Below are 17,590 nucleotides of genomic sequence, written 5' to 3'. Positions count from 1 at the left end.
GGAAAAGCCCAACGGCGGGGTTTCCTCCTCTGCCTATCCTCAAAATTTGGTCTTCAGACAACCACCGACGCCCATAAATCATTTTTATGGTTGCCGGTGGGGGGCAACTGTGAATACTCAAATTTTGAGACTCGAAAAAGCCGGTTTTCCCGGCCGCGGCGGTGGCGGCCGCCCTTAAAGGCGGCTGCAGTCGCCTGTGAATACTCAAATTTTTTGAGGCTCAAAAGCCTATTTTTTTCGGACTGCGAACAGTCCGGCCGGACCGGAGGCCTTTCGGAAAATTCACCGAAAATATGCCAATATGGTACTTGAAACGTCCGGAAAATTACGAGGATCACGGAACTGGTCTCGGAATATTTTTTGGAGGTCCGGAACTCCCGGAAAAGCCTCCGGAGTGGAAAAAAGAAGGCACGCCCGCCCAGCCTGGGCGGACATGCCCGCCCAGAGCGGGCGGACATGCCCGCCCAGGCCGGGCGGACATGCCCGCCCAGAGTGGGCGGACATGCCCGCCCAGGCCGGGCGGACATGCCCGCCCAGAGTGGGCGAACATGCCCGCCCAGGACGGGCGGACATGCCCGCCGAGAGTGGGCGGATATGCCCGCCCAGGCCGGGCGGACATGCCCGCCCAGAGTGGGCGGACATGCCCGCCCAGGCCCGCCCAGGCCGGGCGGACATGCCCGCCCAGAGTGGGCGGACATGCCCGCCCAGGCCGGGCGGACATGCCCGCCCAGAGTGGGCGGACATGACCGCCCAGGTAGGGCGGACATGCCCGCCCTCGAGGGCGGGCAGACGCGCCCAGGGGCACGTTTTTTCCTATAAAAAGAGGCCCCGGGGGCTCCATTGAGACACACAGTCTGTGTTGACGGACCTCTCTTCTCCCTTTGCGCTCTTTGCGATTCTTTTATCGCTTTCTGCATTTATTTTATTTTAGTTAGCTTTCATTTGTTTTCTTGCTCTATTAAGTGGTCATTAAATTTCCAATTTAATTAATATTTCCCTTAACGAGGAGCTTAACCTGGAGTTAAGAAGTGGCCGTCGACTAAATCAGGTACACAAACTAAACTTTGTCTATCTAACTTTAGCATTACATGCATGCTTCTCTTCTACTCCTCCTAATTCTATAACTGCATAAATGCATTCATATCATCCACTAGGCAAATAAATTACCTCAATTAAATAAAATTAAGCTTAGATGCCCGGTTAATTAATAATCGTGGTATTAAAAGCTTAAATCCGACAATATTGGCTATAGAAGCCTAGTTAATCAATAACTATGGTGAAATTGCCTTTATTTCGAACAGTTCTTGGCCTAAGTCCAGTTAATCAATGATTGTGACTAAAAGGTCCTACTTAAACACGTTTTTTTTTATGGCAATAAATTGCCTATATTTCAATTTAATTGATCACTTTAAAGCCCATAAATTGCTTATAAGTGAAAAGTTAATCTTGCATAGCGACAAATCGCTTAAATCAAAGAAATTTGGCTAGAAGCCTTTAATTAATCGCTTTAGACAAACAAATTGTCTATAAGTGAAAAATTAACCATTTTTATAGCGACAAATCGCTTAAATTAATTTCTTTTGGCTAAAAGCCTTAAATCAACCTTTGGCAACAATTGCCTAAATCCATTCATTTTGGCTAAAAGCCTTAATTCAACTTTTGGCAACAATTGCCTAAATCAATTCATTTTGGCTAAAAAGCCTTAAACCATTCAATTTTGGCGACAATCGCCTAAGCAATCAATTTTTTGGCAATAATAAGCCCAATTAATCTTTGGCAAACAAATAAGCCCAACTTACCTTTTGGCAAGAATAAGCCCAAATCCTTTCTTTTGGCAAAAAGCCTCAAATCAACATTTTGGCACCAAGTGCCTGAAACAAAGCAAATTCTTTGGCAAAATGCCTAAACAAAAATGCACAAAGCATACACACACTCATGCATAAAGCATCCCATCAAAAGCCCTCTAGAAGAGGCCTATCGAACTACGTTGACTTTGATCTTCCATTCAAACGGAAGTACGTAGGCACGTTCGGGATCTAACCCCGAGCGGCAAGTCGCAATCATTCGAAATCACATAAACATTTTTTTTTCCATTGGTCCAATTACTTCATCTCACCTTGCAAAGCATTCATTTTCTTTCGTTAGTTTATTCAGCATGACATAGTCTCGGGATCCACCTCGGGTTCGTAGACCATGCCTTAGACATTGGGATAATTAATCTAGTAACTAGGTTAATTAAAATTGGAGTCACTTAGGTTTTTTTCCTAGTTTACCCTAAAAATAATTAAACAAGGTGGCGACTCATACATTCACGTGCATTTCTTCCCTTAGTCACATGCAGTCATACGCATTTGCATTGTGATATTTTCGGGGAGGGGTTCACACACAGGTGCAGAAAAATTTTGGTTTCAAAATAATATTTAATTTTTTTTATTTTTTTTTGCAATTTTGCGACCGATTTGCGACCGATTTGATACCAAAAATACAAATTTTGAATTAACAATTTGCGATCCATTTGCGACCGATTTCAAAAAATTGCGACCGATTTTTTGCGACCAAATTTACGACTGAATTTCCAATTAAACCACGACAAAAAATTGCTACCGATTATTCAATTTTACGACCGATTTTATCGGTCGCCAATTTGCGACCTATTGTCTCATCAGTCGCAAACTTATTTTGCGACCAGTATTTTTGCGATCGACATACTTCGGTCGCAGATCGGTCGCTAAATGAAATTAGCGACCGATTTTTGCCATTGTGCGACCGATTTGTTGGTCGCAAAATGGCATTTTTTTTTGTAGTGTAAGGCTCTATCGTTAAGATAGCACCTCCAGTAATGTGGATCCTCGGAACTAGAGAAGGTATGGTGGCGGTGCGCCAGATACCGAGGAATCCGTCGGGTATCAGCTGAAGCATCACCCCCCGGACCACCAGGGTAAATCCGGTACTCGTACGCCCACACCTGCAGCAAGATCTCAATCAGTCAAGTATAAATCTGAGTAATGAAAAAATAAAGGAGGAAAGTTAAGGGAATAAGTGTCTTACCTTGAGCGGGCGGAGGAACTGCCAGTTAGACTCACCACTACCCCTGGTCCATACGTCTAGATCATGATAGAGGTGAGCCAAGGCAAGAGACGCCCAGCTATAAGAGCTAGCACGGCCCAAATCCCGCAAACAGGCCAGCACAGCAGGGTCTCCCTTATTCTGGGAGGTGCATAGCAGCTGCGAAGAAATGAGGTAAAAAATGAACGACCGTGCTGCCTGGTCTCTCTCCTCTCTGGTGTACGCCGGGGTTGCAGGCCGGACATCCTCAGGCAACTCTCGCCATGCAGCCAATCTCGTCCAAATCCGCTCGGCCCAGAACCTATACACCATCTCATAGGAGACGTACCCCTGAGCTGTGTACCTGGTGCGAGTAGGAACACCAAGCAGAGTCCTCACAAGCTCAGCTCCCAGGGCGGCAGTCTGGTACCGAGCATCTAAAGGAGCGACCGTGCCATCGAACCCGAGATCGGTGATAGCAGTATAATCGGCTGGAGTCAGGGTCAGCTCTCTGAAGCTGAAAATGAACGAATGAGTACAGTCGTTCCACCGCTCCATCAACGCGTAGCGCATGGCGGGTGGAAATCGGGGCTGAGTACGGTGAAGCCCAGCAGCATAGTCGCCAAAACCAGCAGCAATGACTCTGGACCGGATCGGGGGGTCCAACAAATCCCAGAATACTGAAACATCGGTGGAGGATCCACCAGCACGGGCCTTGCCCAGATCAACCTGTGTAAGAAAAATTTTATTCAGATAAAGAATTGATCTAACAGTTGTTATTTTTGTTTTTATTTTTATCTCAGGAAAATTGAGCGTTCAAAGTACTGGCCAGGCACAGCTGCGTCACGCAATTGTAGGTGCGTCATGCACCCAACGCAACTGTTCAATGCAATTGTTCCTCGACGAACAGTCGCGTAACGGAACTATTCTTCTGCAGAACAGTTGCGTGACGCAGCTGTCGCAGGTAAGTCAGAACTAACCTAATGTTCAATCTATTCGTGTTTGTGCTTTTTCTACGCATTTTCAGCATCTAAATACGTCGCATGGAAAGTGGAATCAAATTTAAGCTAGCAAATAAGGGTTTAATACATGCAAAAGGGGCCAAATCAAAGGACTCAGAGGCATTAGGGTTACGCCGCCTCGAACAGTTGCGTCACGCAACTGTTCACGCATGAACAGCTGCGTCACGCAACTGTTCACACAGGAATAGTTGCGTCACGCAACTCCTTCCTGCGTGGCGCAACTGCCGACGCACAGACAGAATTCAAATTGCAATAATTCAACGCATCATCAGAAGCAAAAAAAAATTCGAGCACAAAGTTACTTACCTCGGTCTGGAAACCGCGCATCGTGTCGGTATCATGTCGCACCGGGAACTCGGTGCCCAGTAGCGGGAGGAGCTGAAGCGGTCGTGTCCCGGGAGTCAGGGTGTTACGGCTGACCGGTACTCACTCGCCCTCGAAAACTGAGATGTCTGGGATCGCCCCCAGGGTGTTCATTTCCGATATGTAGGCAGAAGCTGAGATCTCGAGAAGCTGAGACATTTTCACTAAGGTTCAGAGTGTTTGGAAGGTTTAGAGTTTGAAAAGTAAAACTGAAATGTTGAATAGCTTACTTATAGTAAGCAATGAAAATGGGCCCAAGCCCATTAGTCCATCTTCAAGCCCAAAGAGGGGGGGCCCATTAACCCCTCCAAGCTCACAATGGCCCGTTAACGCCTGTTTAAGCCCGAGATGACCCGTCCATGCAATTTGAAGTCAGTGTGCGGTTCGTATACTTCAGCAATTTTGTCTGCTCGCCGCACAGGGGGCAGGATCATCAAATTGCCCAAATTACCCTCAAGTAAGTTTTCTTTCAAACACCGCATCAGGAAAGATATACTTGAAAATTCAGGCTTAAAAATTTTCTTGCCTAAATTTTTGCTAAATTTTTAGTAAAAATTTAAACCAAAATTTGCAATAAACATTAAAAAGTTTGCCTAAAAAGCCAGTATTTTTGGTCTTAGGTCGGAGTTCCTATCTGAGGGCAAAAGTAGGGCAAAAGTACAATCTTTTGCCCTGATGCGAAATTTCAAAGTCTATGATTATTAATGCATGGGGGCATGTGATGTCCCAACATTTTTAACAAAGGCAAGGTCTATTTGTACACAGAAATTGCTCTTTTTCTCTTGAACAAATTTTCAGGCCAATCGGTGATGGTTTCTCGAAGCCGATAAGGCCCACCAAGCAGTGATGGTGTATTACGAAGCTGTTTGGATCATTTTTCTCGATTAGTGATGGTGTATTGCGAAGCTGATCGAGTCAATCCTCTTACTGATTAGTGATGGTATATTGCGAAGCTGATCAGGCCAATCTCAATGACCAAACGGTGATGGTTTCCCGAAGCCGACAGGTCTCACCAAACAGTGATGGTGTATTACGAAGCTGTTTGAACTCTCTTCCTGGTTAATGATGGTGTATTACGAAGCTGTTTGGATCGTTTTTCTCGATTAATGATGGTGTATTGCGAAGCTGATCGAGTCAATCCTCTTACTGATTAGTGATGGTATATTGCGAAGCTGATCAGGCCAATCTCAATGACCAAACAGTGATGGTTTCCCGAAGCCGATAGGTCTCACCAAACAGTGATGGTGTATTACGAAGTTGTTTGAACTCTCTTCCTGGTTAATGATGGTGAATTACAAAGTTAACCAGGGCAATTACAACCCTTTGAGCCAATCAAATCGAGCCTGGAAAGTATCTTCACAGCCAATCAGACCGAATTTTGGAGGTCGTTACCGATCCGACTGGAGCCAACAAAAGCCGATCAAACTGAGCTGAGAAGGTGACCAGATGATCAAGTCAACCCAAAATCCTTCAAGCCAATCAAACCGAGCTTTGAAGATGATTACCAGATTGAAGGCGCGTTAGTGGACCACTTTAACATTAATCGTTTATACAATTAATGATAAAGTGGGGGGGCAAACTGTTGACGCGTGTCTTTATGCCCCCGCCTAACCCGATGAGGATACGAGGACGCGGAATGAGGGATCATGGTTGACCGGAAGTCTTTAAACCCAAAGATTGATTTAAACCAAATAGAGTGTGACTGATTTATTGTAGAGCTGCGTCACGCAGCTATAAGGTGCGTGACGGCACTGATAGTTGCGTCACGCAACTCCAATTAAGATGACGTCACCTTGAAAGCCGACATAACGATTTTACATTCTGTTTGGATACGTGGCAATGGTCCAGAAAGTGAGCTGCGTCACGCAGCTCTCGGGTCCGTCACGTAGTTGTCAGTTGCGTGACGCAGCTATCCCCTATTGCCCTACCCATATAAATACTGCGTTTTTTATCTTATTAGGAGAAGAATTTTTAGGACGTAAAAAAAAAGACTATTGCGGCTAGGTTTTTCTGGAGAAATTCTTCTGAGTTATCTTGAGGAAAAACAGCCTTTAGAAATTGATTAAGTAAAAACGAAAATCAAACAAAAAGAAAAAAGAGAGAAAAACAAAAGAGAAAGAGGTATTTGTTAAAACTTGGTGAACAAAGACTTCTGGGGCCTTGAAATCTCATTCCTTAAGATGTTCAGATTGTTTACAATCCTCAATCTGAGGGTTAGGTAATTATTTAAAGCTTTTCTTGGTATTTTTAGTTATTAATTCGTTATTATTATATATTTTGTTGGTGTTTTAGTAGTGTGATATTAATTAAAACGGTACCCTGCTCATTATTGGATGTTTTTGAGTTATATTAAAACAAGTTTTGATAAAAGGAAAACGTAAAAAGGGTTGTTTAAAAGGTAGTTACGGACTACAGCAGTTGCGTCATGCAGCTACAAGTTGCGTGATGGAACTGTTCATGTCCAAGATATAGTTATATTGCCCCGACTAGTTGCGTGACGGAACTATTCGTATGTATGATTTTATTTCACTTTTATTTTCCCATTTAATCTTGTATTTAAAGTAAACGACTGGTGAATCTGAAGATCTTTCCCAAGTTATGAACAGCTGCGTCACGCAACCGTTGGATCCGTCATGCAACTGTTCTTCCATAGAACAGCTGCGTGACGCGACTGTTCTAGGGTTCCAGAAATAATTTTTATCCTTTTTTTAAAATAATAATTTTATGCAATCAAATAAATATTCAATCCTTTTTAATAATTCAAGAGACAACCAATTGTGGGCAGATTGCGGTTTAATCAAGTCAAGTACATTAATTTATTGTTATGCATGATTTTCGGGTTTTTAGGGTTTCTTGGATTTAAATTGGGTAGAATGTATTTTAGGTTCGGTTTGTGGCCCGCCTTTAACCATAAGGCAAGAGCGGGTCTTTTGATTACTTTGACTTAACTGCTGTGGGTTGAATGGTCGGTGTGGTTTGAATGATTATGAATGCAATGAATGAATTTATTTGGGACGATTAAATAATTTTCCGCATAGGAACTCGGTTCGATTTATTCGGGTTGGGTTTGTATAAATAAATTGGCTTTTCTAAATTAAAATAAATTAGAAATTGTAGGTTAAAAGAGGCCGATTTGTTGGGCATCGGCTTCCAACGGGCCGACGTACCTAATTCCCTTACCCAGAATCGCACTTGGTGCGCCTGACCAGTCTTTTAAAAATAATTGGCCTTAAATAAAATTGGGATTAAATGAAGTCACTTTTAATTGGAAAACGGTCTCATTGTCGAAAAAATGGGTGGCGACTCAAAGTGTTTTATAAGACCGATTTATAGGCATCGCGTGCAATAAAAGGTTTTGTCACCATTTGTTAAATAAAGATCACATTTCCAAACCAAAACAAAATTCGAGCGTTTTTCGGGTCACTCGGGGGCGGTGCGAAACATACCAAAACATCAGTCACCATATTAGTCAAATGTGTATTGCCATTAGTTAGTAATAAAGTTGTCTTAGAGGGAGTGAAGCCTACGTGCAGGCTGTATCAAAACTCCCAAAATGATTGAAACCATGACGGATAACATTTGAGGAGTTTGTTTCCACCACATAATTATCAACATTCTACAGACATTCAAACATACACAAAATCATCTTGTTGTAAATGTAAAAATAATAACAAAAATAATATCATTTCCCTAGACAGGAAAAATTAATCGGTGCACGTTGACCATGGTTTTGAAGGGTGGTATTATCAAAGCATCGGTCATCATATTAGTCAAGTAAGGATTACCATTAATGAGTGATAAAGTTATCTTCATGCTGAATTTAATATCATGCTGTTGCTTTCTACATTAGAAAAATATAGATATGTACTTAATATTTACAAGTCATTATAATAGTTTCCAAAAATGAAATGGGTCCAACTATGTGCCCTGTATATGCCATGATCAGTATAGTCATAACCAAAATATCAAAATGAGTAGCTACCCTGAAGACCGGGTCTTCCAAAGATGAACTGCAGTAGTTGTAAGATGACTCTCTATGGTCCGGTCCTAAAACCTACGAGTTAAACAGGTAACTCGCTGAGCAATTAAAACTCAGTGGATATCTCAACGAATATTATGAAATTGTAGGATCGTTGACTACTAAGGAATGGATTCATAACATCAATATTTACATAAGTATATATATATGGATTTATACTAACCGATAATTAGCACTAAATATTTTTTTACCCACTACTAATTGTAAATGCATGTATATTTAGCCTTATATCATAATCTATATTTGGAATCAATAACACTAAACATCTTAAATCAAAGTAATAGTCATTTCTAATCATTCTAAATTATTAGCTATTGGATTTTTACCAAACCAAGCTTACACAGTTCATATAATCCCTCCTTAATTTAAGTTTCTGCGATATTTACGGCTTAGAAGCCTTATTTTTTTATTTCTGTCGTCTAAGGATTCGACACTAAACAATATCAAAGTACAAAACTAGTTGCAAAACTAGAATCTATATAAAAATTGGAACATACTGTCTATGAGGAATTCCAGTCACCAGAGCCTCCGCCGTCGCTGCCCTTCGTAGTGGCTGGAGGTGCCATGATTCCAGAATCTTACAACTCATATGCCACTGAATTTCATTGGTTAGGATTTATGATTAAATTTTTAAATGAAAAATTAGTGAAAATAAATTTTCGGGTCATTACACATTAAGATTACATATATTAAATCAAGAAACTATATGCATATATAAGAATAAATCAAACCATTCTTGAACACATTAATCTAATAAATAGTTCCCATAACTAGATTTAAAGTTTAGGCATGCATGAATATTAATACAACATTCATAAAAATATTCCAATAAAAATAAAGAGATAAAGGCATGACGTACAAGTTACACTTGGATTTTTCTTCCTTTCTTGCTACTGTCCTTGAATTCGATGCCCAAGACTTTTTGATTCAGCTCCCATCTCTCCTTCTTATTGGTTTTGCAAGCTCATCCTCTTCTTCTTGATCAGTGCTAGTTGCTTCCTTGATTGGTTACTTTTCAGTGATCTTTTGCTTGGATATGCACGGCTATGAGTCGAGGAGAAGATGCGGAAGTGTGTAACTCTTTGCCTTTTGCTTTCTTTTCTATTTATAGTGTCCAAAACATCACTATAGGGCAACCTTCCTTTTCCACCGCCAAAGCCATAAAAAAAGGTAATAAGATAATTATAACCAACTTGTGGGTAAAGAGTAATCCAGGGAACAACATTGGTGGCCACGCAAAAGCTGATTTGATGCTTCCAAATGACATATTGAATGATTATTCTCAAGGTCATTTCAGAAGTATAAATTAGAGTTGAGGTGAATTCATCAAACAAAACTTATTTCTATTTATTTCTTTACATAAAATATTAAAAATTAGTTCAGCTCATGGTAAAATAAAAAATGAAGGAATTTACTAATAATGAGACTAATTTATTAATTATGATAATTCATAATACAACTGAAATAATAAAAATTGTATATAAAATCATATGCATTTTACTTGTTATCAGTATTGAAATCATCTATTCCAATTTCATTCCAAAAATGTTTTAGAATTTAAAAATACAATCCATTCAATTCCAATTTTTTTTTTCGAAATTAAAATTTTTATTTCATTTCGTTTCGTTAGTAGTACGGTTGTGGGACTAATAATGTTATTTGATAGTGAATACTGAACAACACCAAATATCCAACATGTTCATAAGGTGAATATTATTTGGAGATGCAAATGCTGAGATGGATGATGTGATGTTACATAAAGTTGGACAAGAGTGATTGCATTAGACAATAGGTGCATGTAATAGAAATTAAACAATAAGAGATTGTTTTCAAACAAGAATATTTTTAATCATTTATTCGAGAAGAAAAGGATAAAGTAATAATTTTTGGTGGATGGGTGGTCCCATACACTAAGCATAGGCAAGTGTTATTCCTTAACAATACTATCGAAATTGGCCGAATGTTCGGTCTAGTTAAAAGTCAAAAAAAAAATTCAAAAAAAAAATATTGTACACATATTTGACATACAATCCAAAATATGAATATATAATTTTTCTGTCTAGACTCTAATTTAGAGTAAAAAAATGCAATATTTATATATATAACCTTAATTCTCACATTCAATATCTCTAAGGAAAAAAACCCTAGACACAATTAACCCTTCTCTAAAAGTAGTCTTTAGATATCTTAGAAGCTATTATTGATGTATCATTATTTTTATTTTATTACTTTTTTTTTGTTTGAAAAATGCAAATGTTCATATATTAGAAGAATCAAAATTCAGATCACAAATAATACTTAGAGGGATGGACCTCACTCAAAATAATCAGATATAAAAACAGCAGCTCCAGTTAAAAAGTGAACACACTGATTGGCTAATTTTTTGACAAAACGAACAACTAACTCAACTCATTTATAAGAGTTCGATAGTCAAGAATCAAAATACCCAAATAAGAATTATCCAACACAGGTTGTTCGCTAGCATGTGTTACCATTAAACAATCACATTCCAATCCCACTCGCATAAGCCATCCTTTGTCCTTTAGCCAACTTAGAGCTTCTCTTACACCAATAAGCTCTGCCATAGTTGGGCCTGCCATATACACCTACCCATATCATCACGCAAAATCCATTCCAAACCTGCCTTTCTCGTGTTTAAGTCCCAAGCAGCGTCAACGTTGAGTTTAAAATTGCCAACTGCAGGAAGCTGCCATTTGGTTATATATACATTCAGAGCTTGCTGACGTAAACCCATTTTTGCAGCCAACCACTCCTGCTGCGCCAAGCTAACTCGTCTCTGTATGCCAGCTGCATCAACCCCATGCAATTAGAAAGCAAGTATTCACGTACTCCTGAGGACATCTGGCTAAGAGTTCCACAACCCAGCTTTTTCCTGATAAAGGCCCACTCCACCACCCAACCTCAGAGTTTCGCCATACTGCTTCCGCCACCAAGCATTGCCAAATTACGTGCAGCTCAGTCTCCTCATGGTAACCACATAAAGGGCATATTGCACCAACAGGGACCCTTCGTTTTTGCAAATTAACAAGCACAGGAACACAACCCGATATCACTTCCACAAAAAATTTTTGATCTTACCAGGGTCATCAGCTTTCCAATTCCCGTTCCACACTTATTTTTATTCTATTACTTAAGCTATATTTTTTATGATTATTTAAGCATTTGAATAGATAGATTTCTATTTAATAAAAGCGTATTTGACAGTAATTCCTTATAAAAAAAATTAAAATAAGACAATTTTAATATTTTAATGAAATGATATCTTTCTAAATAGTTTTTCTTACATCTGTTCTTTTTAAAAATAAATCCCAAAAGATATCTTATATTTTTCTTTTATATTTCAAAATAAAATCAACAAAAACAAGCAAAATGGCAAAAATCGATCGCTAATTTCACTTAGCGATCGATCTGAGACCAATAGATATTGGTTGCAAAATCGCTCGTCGCAAAGATGTTTGCGACCGATGATTTCATCGGTCGCAAATTAGCGACCGATATAATCGGTCGCAAACTTGAATAATCGGTCGCAAATTTTGGTCGTGTTTCATTTGGAAACTCTGTCGCAAATTGGTCGCAGAAAAAATCTGTCGCAATTTTAAAATTCGGTCGCAAATCGGTCGCAAATTGTAAATTTAAAATTTTAATTTTTGGTAGCAAATCGGTCTCAAATCGGTCGCAAAAGTGAAAAAAAAAAATTAAATATTATTATGAAACCATAATTTTTTCGCACATGTGAAAATTGACATATATACATATATATCGCACACGTAATTCAAGAACAATATAAAAATGTAATTTTTATTGTACTGAACAAAATATCAAAATACAAATGAAAAACTAAAAAGGTCCAAAATCAAATCTACGCTGCTGCTCATCTGCAGGATCCGATGTCGGATCGTCGGGAGGAGTACCTGCTAGATGTGACGTAGCGCCAGGAGGGGTGACCAAGGTATCGTCTGCAGCATCGGGATCAGGAGCCGATAGTGGCTGCTGCTGAGATGTCGAAACATTTCGATCTATAGCAGGCGCAGGATCAGAGGAAGAAGTACCAGCACCGGGCTCACCGGACAGCAGCATCACATGCGCTCTAAGCTCTGCAATCTGTCTCTACTGATCAGCAAGTTGAGCCCGTAATTTAGTATAGTGCTCGTCAATGTGCTCGGGCTATGAGCCTGTGCTGGCTGTAGAAGCGTGAGCTGCTGAGCCGCAGTAAAACTGTGATGCCTGAGACCCGATGCCGTACACCTTCCTCTTCTTCTCGCCCCCTACAGCCTTGAGATAAAGCGCTACCTCGTCAATTCTTGACTCAGCTTCAGATTCATCGATCTAAGAAGAAACAAGATGCTCCCGAGCTGTAGTATAGTTCTCCTGAAAATAAAAAATTAATTAATCAATGCAATTGCAAGCTTTATTATATTAAACTTTGTACATCTTCGCAACAAGTAGAGGGTAAATGTAAATATTATTCATTGTTACTTACATTGACGCTCACCGCACGTCTGTTGAAAAACTTATTCAGATCGTGGTCCTTCGTGTGAGAGTATGTAAACACCTCAATCGGGTTTGGCTCACGACCTAATTGTTTAGCCTGTAATGAATTTTTATGCATGATATATTAATATATATAGTGTCCTTTCATTAAACATCAGTTTCATATAAAGGGACTAGTTCACTTACTAATAATCGAGCTGTCTCTATAGCAGATATTGATCCGCCTGTGTGTCGAGAAGGTCCTGCTTCATCACTGCCAGTCTCACTGCGCCTGTTTTGTGCAAATATCTCCCGCTTTCTCTTGAATGCAGGATCCTCTCAAGCCTTTTGCCAGCTCTCCCATATCTCTTGAGACACGCACTACTACTTCTTACCGCTTCTTCTCATCCTATAGGTGAAGTCAGCATATCGATCAGCGAATATCTTCTCCCAAGCTATTTTCAGCATAGCCGTAATGGCCTCGTCCCATATGAAATGTTTCTGCAAAAAATGAAATATAGCGTTTCAATACTAAGGAGGTATCTTGATGAATTGTAAACATTGAATGATGATATAACTTAAACCAAAGAGTACCTGAAACTCCTCCCAATAAAAGTCTCTCGCCTCTTGTGGTACGGCATCCCATGTGTATCCTTCTTTATGCAGCTGTAGCTTGATTATCCTCAAAATTCGCCTCACTGCTCGAGAAGATGGATATATGCTGGAAAAAAAAACAGAAGTGAAATATAATCAGACGAAAGCATCACAATCTGAACAAAATATGCCTTTGGAAAAATTGAATAAGTACTTACTCTCTCGCTACCAAACTGAGGCTGATACGTGGATCTGATGAAGCTGCAAAAGAAGTGACAAATGTTATAAATGCAGATAATTAATATATAATTAAAATGACAGTAATGACATTTATGATTACCTTGCACAATAGGTGACTGTTCAGCTGGTGGAGTCTGTACTGGTCCAGAAACAAGAGTAGAAGAGGAAGGAGCAGAAGGATGTGATGGCGGCAGTACTGGTCGCTGAGCAGAGGATGAAGCCCTAGACGTACCTGAAGAAGGATGAGGGATCGACCCTCCTCGTCCACGGGCATTGTGTCCTGGGCCACAACCTCCACACGAACCACTACCGGATGCGTCTGAATCAAACGCTCTGCCTTTAGCCATCTGTACTGCAGATATCAGAACCTAGATAAAATGAATTTATACAATTATATGAATTGTAGAACATGTGGTAAATATGAATAAAGAAAGTTAATACCATTGAAATTCTTCATTAATAATATTAATTAGATATACATTTATCAATTTGTAACAGTAAAACTGCTCTAAGTTTTAAGTGTCTTCAATATCATCTGCTTCCTCCTCCTCTTCATCAGCTTCCTCTTCTTCATATTCGTCTTCTGAGGTACCCATGATGATTTGATCTTCTTCCTCTTCATCATCTGATGCTCCTATTTCAACATAAGATCGTCTTTCATCATCCAATCTATCTATTAAATCTTCAACAACTTGCATCGGTTGCGTATCAACGCTAACTTCTTGAAATGGCTCCGATACTACGAGTGAAGCAGATTGTTTGGTTTCAAGTTCATGAACAACTGATCTAGCCTTGATTTTACACACTGCCACCCAATCGCAACGATCTTGTTTAAACGATGGATATGGGACATAGTACACCTGTGCAGCTTGCATTGCCAACACAAAAGATTCATACTTTGTATATCTTCTTCTTTGATTAATATATACCAGATTATACTTAGGATGAACCTTCGTGCCAATGTTTGGCGTAGGATCAAACCATTCACATTTGAGTAAGATTGTGCCCTTCATTGGTAGGCCTGGATATTCTAACTCCAAAACCTCAACCAATTTCCCATAAAAATCGTTTGACACGTCACTGTAGTTTGATCCCCTTATGCACATACCGCTATTCATTGTCTTTCTGCTTCTCCCATAACCCTCAGTGTGAAACTTGCAACCATTTACAAAGTAGCCAGAGTAGGCATTAGCAACCGGTAATGGCCCCTTTGCTAGATCCATAATAAATCTGTTACCAATATCGATTCCCGAGCTTCGAGCCTATGGGAAATAGTAATGACATGAGTGAGATTTAATAAATGAACATTCCATGTTGTGTACATTGAAAGTAATTTACATAATATTTGAACCATTCTGCAAATTCGATGTCCAGCTTTGCATCAACTGCAGTATCAGTCAAATTGGGATTTTGAAGCCGCAAAAGATTGATATATTTCCTATTTATCAACGAACCAAATTAGCATAAGTATGATTTAACAACGACCCACGTCAAGTTTAGACTGTCTACATTATGTATACTTACTGTACATATGGTGTAATCTCTTCGCAATTCAATAAAATATAGGTTTAAGCCGCTTGTATCTCTGCATCGGTCAATCGTCTTTTTTTTATTTACCAATCATACGCCCAGGGTAGGTGAAAATTTTTAGATTTCCTTCAAACTCAGATTGTACGTGATCTCCTCCGTCATCGTTACGTGGCACTCTCCGATGCTTGGTGAAAACATGTTGGTCAAAGTAGTGTGAACAGAATGTGGAAGCTTCTTCCACCAAATATGCATTGCAAATGGATCCCTCGACCTTTGCCTTATTGCGCACATTCTTTTTAATTTTCTGTAGGTGTCTGTCATTGTACAATGCCAATATGTAAGTATAAGTTCAAATAAATGATGTAATCATTAGAATGAGATGTTAGTGAATCACCACTCAAATGGATACATCCATCGATATTGTACCGGTCCTGCTAAACGACATTCATAGGCCAAATGAATCGGCAGATGTTCCATAGAATCAAAGAAGCCGGGTGGAAAAATTCGCTCCAATTTGCACATCACTACTGGGATTTCTCGTACTAATTGGTCCATATCATCGCATCGGATAACAGTCATCGTCAATTCCTTGAAAAAGAGACTCATGCCAATGGTCATATCATGGCTACTGTCATTGCTTCCCAAATTTTTCTTGGTAATAATTCCTGAAATGCCACAGGGATCAATCTTTGCATGAAAACATGGCAGTCATGGCTTTTCATGCCAAACAATCTGTACTTCCTCATGTCCACACATCTACCCATATTTGAACAGTAGCCATCTGGAAACCTTAATGATCGTAAACATTTGCACAATAATTGCCTTTGGGGTTTATCTAAACAATAACATGCCTTCGGAAACTTACCAGTAAGTACAGATTGCTCGAGTTCTGGTCGACGACAAATTTCCTTCATATCTGCTCTTGCTTTTGCATTATCCTTGGTTTTCCCTTCAATGTTCATGACAGTGTTGAACAGATTTTTAAACACATTTTTATCTATGTGCATCACATCAAGGTTATGACAGATAAGAAGTGAACTCCAGTATGGCAAATACCAGAAGATGCTTCGCTTTTTCCACCTGCTATTCCTGCTAATTCTTGTAATTGCCTCATCTGCACCTAACTTTGTAACTTTCATAAGCCCCAGATCTTCAATTTCTTGTAATATTTCAGCTCCAGACTTCACAGGCGGAGGGGTTTCAACAATAGTCGTGTTCTTTCTAAAGCATTGTCGATTTCTCCTCCAAGGGTGAGATTCTGGTAAGAATTTGCGATGACAATCAAACCAACACTTTTTACCTCCATTCTTTAGTGTAAATGCATTAGTGTTTTCCATGCAATGAGGACAAGCCAATTTGCCTGCTGTACTCTAGCTAGATAACATTCCAAATGCTGGAAAATCACTGATGGTCCAAAGCAAAGCAGCTCGCATTATGAAATTCTGATTGGTCGAAATATCGAATGTTTCAACCCCATATTCCCATAAATAATTAAGTTCGGCAATCAAAGGCTGCAGAAACACATCAATTTTATGTTTTGGATTAGTAGGGCCAGGAACAATAACACACAAAAACATATATTCATCTTTCATACACATTGACGATGGTAGATTATATGGTGTGACAATGACAGGCCATGATGAATATTGTTGTCCTGATTGGCCAAACGGCTGAAACCCATCAGTACAAAGCCCCAATCTCATGTTTCTCATATCAGCAGCAAACACAGGATGAATGTTATCAAAATGTTTCCACGCTTCAGAGTCTGACGAATGAGTCATTATACCATCCTCATATTCATGCAAAGCATGCCATGTCATGTGTTCAGTTGTCGCCTTAGATGCATCTAACCTTTGAAGGCGAGGAACAAGAGGGAAATAATACATCTTCTTGAAAGCCTTCTCTCTTTGTACTCTACCAGTCCCTTGACCCCGCTGTTGATATCTTGGAAGATTACAAAACTTGCATTCTCTGAATTCCGAGTCAATACCCCAGAATATCATGCAATTATTACAACAGCAATCAATCTTTTCTATCGGTAGTCCCAATCCCCGAACTAATTTTTTTGTCCGATAAAAATTATCAACCATTAAATGGCCTTCAGGGAACATTTCCTTTACTAACTGCACAAAATCATCGTAACACCTTTCTAAAAAATGGTGCTCCGCTTTCATGTGTAGTAATCGTGCCACAACAGACAGAACTGAATGATTCTTGCATCCAGGCTATAGTTCACTGTTAGCTGCACTTAGCATGTCAAACAATT

At 39.6% G+C, this 17,590-nt stretch overlaps 1 long non-coding RNA gene across 1 annotated transcript; it reads right to left on the bottom strand.

Moving 5' to 3' along the window:
- Positions 1–8,254: 8,254 nt before the first annotated feature.
- Positions 8,255–9,605, bottom strand: LOC149493111 (uncharacterized). Its single transcript, XR_016318558.1, has 3 exons — positions 9,329–9,605; positions 8,967–9,064; positions 8,255–8,484 (listed from the first exon to the last, which is right to left on the bottom strand). It is a non-coding gene; the product is annotated as an uncharacterized LOC149493111 (long non-coding RNA).
- Between the last annotated feature and the right edge of the window lie 7,985 nt (positions 9,606–17,590).

Source organism: Jatropha curcas, chromosome 10 (genome assembly GCF_041381405.1).
Source record: "Jatropha curcas cultivar XTBG-Jc1 chromosome 10, XTBG_Jcur_1.0, whole genome shotgun sequence".
NCBI classification, from domain to species: Eukaryota; Viridiplantae; Streptophyta; class Magnoliopsida; order Malpighiales; family Euphorbiaceae; genus Jatropha; species Jatropha curcas.
The sequence above is the reverse complement of the archived record's forward strand: the minus strand, read 5'-3'. Positions and strand labels throughout refer to the sequence as shown.